Source organism: Nicrophorus vespilloides, unplaced genomic scaffold, assembly GCF_001412225.1.
Source record: "Nicrophorus vespilloides isolate i.1.1-1 unplaced genomic scaffold, Nicve_v1.0, whole genome shotgun sequence".
NCBI classification, from domain to species: Eukaryota; Metazoa; Arthropoda; class Insecta; order Coleoptera; family Silphidae; genus Nicrophorus; species Nicrophorus vespilloides.
In genome coordinates, this window is record NW_017097150.1 from 1 (window position 1) to 8,119 (window position 8,119).

Here is an 8,119-nt window from a genome sequence, read left to right on the forward strand (position 1 = left end):
TTCTTTTAGATATGAAAATTGTGATTTTGGAATTTGTTTGAATATCTGGATTGTTGGATTTATGGAACTACGTAAGTTTAATTATAATAGTTTTAAATAATTGTATAATGTTCGTTTCGTGTTCAAGAAAATTGATATGAAATTGAAGAAAATCTTCGGTTGTGGATGAAGGTTGTATACTTTGTTGTGGATTTGGAGGTGTCGTTGGGGAATGGAGACGGCATTCAAAAAAAAGTAAAAAACGTGCTCTCGCTCACACAAAAGAGATATTTTTGAAAAATAAAAAGGAAACTGAAGAGAAGATGAGACACGGCTCACGGATCCGCATCCAGACGCACCAGACTTGCAGAGAAAGAGGTCCTGTGTATATGTATTTACATGGGCCGGGCCGTTGAATGAGCAGTCGTCGGGGATGATAAATGTATGTATAAATATTCGGAATTGTATGAGAGGAGAGGAGAGGAGTGGAGCGGAGTTGGTGAAGATGAGCCCTGAAGAAGGAATAAAGCTTTGTATGCATGCATACAAGTATGTATGTATGTATGTATGCATGCGCCTGTTGGGTTGTCATCAAAGTCAGGAGGAGGAGGCCAAGAAACTGAGGATTCCAGTGCAATGACACGGTGCGAGCGTTCAAGTTCAAGGTCAGGACGAGTTATTTTAGCGAATCGCTTTTTGTTTATCTCCTCTCTTCTCTCCACACACACGCACACACAAACATAAACACAAGCATTCATATACATGTGTGCACAGCAGAATACAAGAGAAGATGAAAAGAAAAGGGAATACAGAAAGGCCACTTTACTTTAACCATTGCGTATGGAACGCATTAAATGTAGGCGCGTATTTATAGATGATGGGGAGGAGGAGGAGGATGCGGAGAAGGGACCACCCTATATATTTATACCGAAATACTCGCGACGGCTGCAATCACTAACCTTGGATCTTTGAGGTCCCATCCCGAAAGAAACCCAATTATAATGCGTTCTTTTATTTCTGCGTGCCCTATAAGATACATATTGTAACGCATTATAACGAAAGCTCCGATTCGTTCGGTCCGCGTTTCTCATTATTATTATTATTTTTATTTATTTACTTTTTTTTTGGCTTCGAGCTGGATGAGAGGACGAGGAGGAGGAGAAGAAGGTTCGAAATGGTGGTCAGGTGAATGGCCATCGGAATGCGAATTCTCTCTCCTCTCTTTTTCTAGCGCCTCTCGCGGCCATCGGCTCAAGCGAACGGTCAAGGACAAAACGCAGAAAGGACAATAACATTCTCGGGCGTTAGGCGTTAGAAAATACTGAGAAACTCCTGCCGCAGCAGAAGCAGCAGTATACAAATGCCATTCGGTCGGGTTCTCTCCTCAAGAAGAATCACCAAAGATTCTCCTCTCATCTTGTCCTCATCTCCTCCCATTTCGCCACAGATTGTTAAAGCGCAATTTGCTTTAATTAATTATCATATTACCTTCGCTTGCTTATTTTCAATTTCTCCACAGCATCCTGGACGATGCTCGCAGATAAATACTGTTCTTAAGATTTCATTGCGAGCATCAACGTTATCTATCGCTTTATTACATTTTCCTTCATGTATAATTTTAATAGAACTATGCTCACTCCATACTAATGCAGTTCTTTTGCTTTGATCTATTGAAAATGCATTTTTTTTTATATTCACGTTCTATAATGGCCTTTCTAATAACTTCTTTTGTACACTTCATTGTATCAAATGCAACAAAATCATTTTTAAATGTTATTTCGTAGAAAGCTCCTTTCTCTGTGCAAAACCAATACACTTTTCCACGATCAACATATTCACATTACAATTAATCATTAGTATTTTCTTATTGCAATTTATTAAATAGGATTGGTAATTGATGTTCGTAAATAATCGATTTAAGTATTTAAATCTTGTGATTTCAGGAAACTTTAATCTCGCAATCGGCGTGTCACGTCTCTTGCATCCAGACGAATAATCCAATGTAATCCGGAGCGCTCTCGTTACGACGAGTTGTCGGGATCAGGATCATCGTGGGCTGTGCGAAATTTCAAGGATACCTACGATAAGGAAAAGGGAAGGAATGAAACAAGTGCTTGTGCTTGCTTGTGAGGGGTGATTCGAAATTGGGGGACAAGGTTAGAATAGGGAGAGAAGACCCCTTCGGAAAATGCAACGAGGAAAAACCTCCCTCTTCGGATCGATAAAGTAAGTTGTTATATATTTCAGTGTCTGCGTTTTCTATGCAAGTTGCTGTCGGTGAAATCTTGCGGTTTTCATAAATCTGTTTCTGTTCTCTTCTGTTGTTGTATGAGCACGAAGAGTGGAAGTGTGCGTGTGTATGTATGTGTATGTTCATTGATAATCACGCGAGGCTCGACTTATAAGTCATAGACCACGGGCTGCAACGAGAAACGAGGCAAAAAACGAGCACAATTATGACACGCTTGTATAATTTTCATTATCACGTTTCGCATACATACAACACACACACACACACTTCATACAGGCATTGACCGAGCTTAAAGGTCTTTCACATCGGCTCGATCCATCCGTGCCCGCTTCATGCCAATCACACTCTAGCAACATCACACGGTTAAATACTATACGCATCGAACAGAGGAAGAAGATGAAGGCGAAAAGAAACTGAAGAGAATAACAATAACAAAAAAATGTAACTGGAGCAAACAAACGCGCAAGCATTTTCGTGTTTACATCTCGACGTATCTTCCTATTATTTTTCGTAGCTTCGTTTCATGTTTTATCACATGCGAAAGCCGCATGCCAAGCCAATATCAACTGCGACTTAGTAACGGAGTTTAGTTACAATTACTGTTTAAAAACAATAATTATGTAAATGCAGTTACGCACCTCCTAATAGATGATTTAATTATGTTTCAGGTGATTCCCAAACTGAATTCAAAACGTATGTGTTATTTGTATTAAATCAAATGTTAACAATACTAATTACTCAAATTAACATTGCAGGAATTGTAAAGAAGAAAGCTACCAAATGGAGCAGTTTAAAATTGGTTGGGAAGAGTAAATTGCTTTTGATCATATGAAGAAAGATTGCAGTTGTTCTGGTTAAAAGGAGGGAAGGTGAGAGAGTTTTCATTGTATATTTTATATGCGTCTCGTAGGGCGAAAAAAAAACCGGAGGGATTCACCTCCTCCTCCTCCGTCTGCGAAGTCTTCGTTCCAGCAGCACCTCGACTAGGTTGAGTCAACCCTTTTCTTTTTTATATCCTATCTCTCTCGCGCTCTTTTGCTGCTTGCTGCATAGTTCGAAGTCCGGGCAAACCGGGTGGTAGTAGTGGTGGTGGTGGTGGCGGCGGGGTTCGGCAGACTCGCGAGCGTCGCGACGTCTATGAAAGGAGGTCAATCGCCGGCGCCGGGTCAGGGCGCTGACCTTGGGGCGTCGCCTCAACATGGCATCGGCCCTACCTTGAAACAGACGACCGCCCGCCCGCCGACATCGATCAGTCGGGGTGCGCACGCAACGCCGCCACCCCCGCTTCACTATCTCTCTCTCTCTCCCCTGCATTCGAATCCAATACGATTTCCGCAAACAAAATAATTGCAATTCACTTGTTTTGTTGTTGCGTTGTTCATTTTTTTCTTCCTCTACTCTTTTGTTTCCTTTTAACAGTTACTCACATCCGCAACGAGCGAATGGTTTTCGCGTTTTCAAACATTGTTCTTTTCGGTCAAGTTTGGTAAATTCGATGACGCACGAATCGATGTGTTGCTTGCAGAACGCACAGAAGTATCAAATTTATATACGTATATAAACACAAGAAGTATTCGAAGAGTTTTCGTTCTTCGTTTTTTTCGGCGAAACGCATGCGTCGCTCCGCCAAAGTTCAAGGTTTCTGTCTGGGTCAAGGCCCTCGGTGTTTACCGAAATATGTGTGTGTGTGCGCTGTCCGTCCTCCCAAACGCATTTCGCCTCTTCTTCCAAACAGCTCTCGCCGGTTAACTAATTACACTTGGACAGTTTCCAAAATTTCCGTTTAATTGTTTCAATGCAAAAAACTAAACGAAAATTTAAGAAAACTCATTTGCTGCACTCAAGTTTGTTTATTGTTGTTTTCGCAACAACAGTAGTAATTTTTCGTGCACGCAATTATGTTATGCATTTGTTTTATTTCGTGATCAGATATGGCCGTACGCAGACGGAGATAATTAATGTGGCTTGTTGCAATGCCGTTTTCCATTTGCGTAATGGGATCGACGGGTCCCTTGCATTTCTATCTACAACCATTGTCTGATGCTCGTCCGAATCGCTGAACAGAACCACTCTGAATTAATTATTATCACAACTCTATCTTGTTCTCTCTCTCTCTCTGATATATCTATAAACACACGCAATTATCGGACCTTTCACACATTCTTTACTTATTTCCATGACATTCAATTCAATTGTTTTTTATCGTGTTTGGAAAGTATCTAATGAGGATTAGTTCTACTTGTACATAGACTACGAAATATTTATATTTGCAATCACTTGTCATTAATGTTATAATATTCAAATTCGTTTTTGCTACGAGAAAAATTTAAATATTTCGAATGCGTTCGTTATAAAACGCAGGCACCATCTAACGTTGAATCACTACACTTTTGTTCTGCGGTATGGCCGATGATGGCGCAACCATCGATTACTACATAACTATTCACAATACATAAACGTTAGTCTAATAAGATTTCTTTCGTTAATTTGCAGGTAGATTTGTGTTTTTTACCGTCCTTACGAGTACAAGCAGTAAAAATTTTACCGATGTTGCGTCCTCTCTAGGATTGCGGAAGAAATGGACAATTGTTGGAGTGTTGCCTATACCGAGATTCCTATTGGATTATAAGGTTTATAAGGACGAGCGTTGCGTGTTGCCTAAAGCAAAAATGATTGTTATTTGTATCATATTATTTTCTTGTTTATAGTTTTCAGAAGCTGTAATGGATTATGCATTGAAAGGAAGTGCTTCATGTTGCCTACAGTTAAGACGATTCACATTTTAAATTGTATTTTACTTATATTTGTTTATTTTCAGATCTTGTAACTGTAACATGATTCAAATTGGATTGAAAGACCTAAAGGAAGAAAGGAACATTTCCTATTGGATTAAATGGGGCAAGGACAAGTGCTGCATGTTGCCTACAGTTAAGTTATGATGATTGACATTTTATATTATTAACATTTTTATCTTATAGATCGCCTAACTGCAACAGATTGGATATGAAGATGATATTAACGATCATATACTTGATGAGATGTAAAGAATTTTTGGACTGAAGTGCTGCTTGTTGCCTAGGTTGAATCGTCATCATGTATGGTAATGTACGATAAGAGATGTCGCCAGCTGTCCGTTACTTGTTGGATTTTTCAGGTTCGGGGATTCCATAAATGGTTGCGTTCGCGTTTAATCGTTGAACGCCGGCCGCCGGAGGATCTGAGTGCGCCATATTGGAGTGCCGCATAGAAAACATTGCGAGCACGTGGAAAGCTCGAGCAGCTTGCTTTTCACCTACAAGACAGAAAAAAAAAAGAGATAATACGCGACGACGATAGTCGTTCCTGTGCAAATTCAGTGAAGTTACCGCCGCCTGTATCAGGATTTGCAGCAGTCATCTGCTATTGATAGGTGAGTGGCGAGGAAGACAAAAAAAAAAGATGAAAAGAAGAAGGTTCTCGGGGAGGAAAACGTTTTGCGTGCGTCAAAACGCCGCGGCATGCTCGGATCACCGTCAACGGACGGAAGTGGACGTGCCGGCATGTAAAACTCTCCTTTTTTTTTTCGAGAATGTTCCGGATGACGGAAAATATGTTTCGAAACATGCAGATTTCACTTTTATTTTTTTCCTCAATCGTCTGACCTAAATTCGAGAGGTTTGAATGAGCGCGGCACCTGAAAATCATCCTACGTCATGGATGAGAACAACTGTCGTTGTCGCCGCCGCCTTGGATTTTCGCGACCACGCGGTATCTTTCCACGGCTTACTTAACCTTATGCCACCCATGCACTCTTGCTATCTCCCATGAAGTGGGCTTTATCTCAAAAAAACCGTTTGAATCGTTTGATTGATAATAATCCTTGTCATCAATAATAATAAGAAAGAAAAAAAACTAGCGCGAAATAGATGCGTCACATGACCATTGTGTATACATATACATCTAGTATTTTTAAATTAAAAAAAAAAGTTCTATTCCCGTCCACGAACCTTTGTGGGACACCCACCCGATAGGCGCGAGCGTCTCCGTCTTTGCGTTATGTCGGAAATAGATGCGAGGCTATTTTCGAATTTCCTCGCTTCTATTTTGTATACCCCTCTTAGACAACAATACGAGCACGGTCGAAAAATCTATAAAAATAAAGACGAATCCTCCATGTTTGAGGAACTGCCTCAAAGGTGGGCCTGTTGCGCTTGAAACATAATAAAAATAAGCGTTTATTTCGGCTTTTCGTTTATCATACGCAAGAAGTGAGTGTGAGAGAAGGACGTCCAACAGGTAAACGAACTCTTGGACAACGTCCAGTCCATTTACACCAATGCGGATGCATTCAATTGACTTAATGCATAAGGCATCAATCACTGACTAACCCACACTTCTTTACACTTTAAAAGCTTTTAAGAACCGCAAATCACAAATTATATACTGCACTAAATCATATGTATTGGAAGTAAAGCAAGACTCATTTCATTTCGGGTTTACCAAGCCTTTAAAACACGTGGCGAACAAACGAGCAGTCTTAAATATATATATTGTTTTCTTTGATTGCGTCTGCAACAAATTCGTAACGGTAATTTGGGTCAAACAAAAAAAATTACATAGATTTGTTGCGTTTTATTTGAATCGATAAACGATTGTTGCATATGAATATGCAAATGTGTAAATCCGTAGTGCGACGCATTTTACTACTGCTAATACATAATAATAATAACGTATTGCAATCTAATTAATATACGGCGGAGAGTTCGAGAGCGAAAAAAAAGTTGTTTCCATTTCTTCCTTCTCTCGTTTTACGGAACGCCTTGAAAATACTGTTATGTAAAATGTCACAAACGGGCGCGTGTTGACTTTCTACCGAATCGCAAGATAATCGTAATCGAGATACGGGTTCGGATAATAATTGACACAAAACTCAATTTCTTCCACTTTGTGGTGGCGTTTAGTAGATCAGTTTATTTTAGCAAGTTAACTTTCGATTGGTTTTTCTCGTATGCGAAAACGGTTTTTCCCTTTTAATTGCCAAGAAACAACTAATAATTATATATACACACACACAAATTGCAGTACGTTCTGTTATTCATAAATAATGCATTTGCAAACGAAGAAAAGTTGCAGCCAACGACCCAACTCATTCTTTTGTACATTAAATTTAACATTTATATTTAGTTGTAGGAATTAGGAAACGATAAGTGAATTATTCCAATTGGAAAGTTCAAATCTCTGTCAGATCTAATTTACTTAATCCACTTGCATTTTAATTGGTTTCTCACGTGCTGTGAATGTTAATTATTTCTTTTTGTTTTCTACTAGATGTTAATTTGCTGCAAAGTGCATTCTGGCTAGGAAAAAAAGAACTAACGCGTTATTGCGAATAACATAAATCTGTTCCGTCTGTGTTTTTTCTTGTTGTATACTATTATGAAGGAATTTAAACGCCTTGCATTTTTAGTTTTTTTTTATATACACTACATAGTTTACGCAAATGTCTTCTGTGCGCTTATTTTTTTCCCCGTTCTTTCACTTTCTTCTTCTTCGTTTTCAATGCATTTGCAGAAATTTTAATTCCGTAATCGAGTAAGTTAAGTTTACATTACGTGCCTCAAAGTTTTTTTTTTTCATTAATTGACCCGATGATCTCTAATCAGTGCATCAACACTGTATGCAGAAAAGGTTAATGATATCGGAAATTTGGATTAGATTAAGGCAAAATCGCGACTTTGTAATCTATAAATTAATGAAAACTGTAATATTTTGCAAAAGAAAATCTGTACATTGTCGACAAAATTTATATTTACAAACAAGTTACGTATTATTGTGTACAGTGTACACAATAATACAACTTTGAACGCGTATCGATATATTACTGTGGTTTTAGCCGTTTGGTTGTAATTG

The 8,119-nt window shown here is 38.9% G+C and overlaps 1 long non-coding RNA gene across 1 annotated transcript; it reads left to right on the forward strand.

Moving 5' to 3' along the window:
* Positions 1-3,093, forward strand: LOC108559109. The gene is made up of 5 exons (XR_001890928.1): positions 1-71; positions 128-644; positions 1,923-2,205; positions 2,899-2,923; positions 2,986-3,093. It is a non-coding gene; the product is annotated as an uncharacterized LOC108559109 (long non-coding RNA).
* Positions 3,094-8,119: the final 5,026 nt, after the last annotated feature.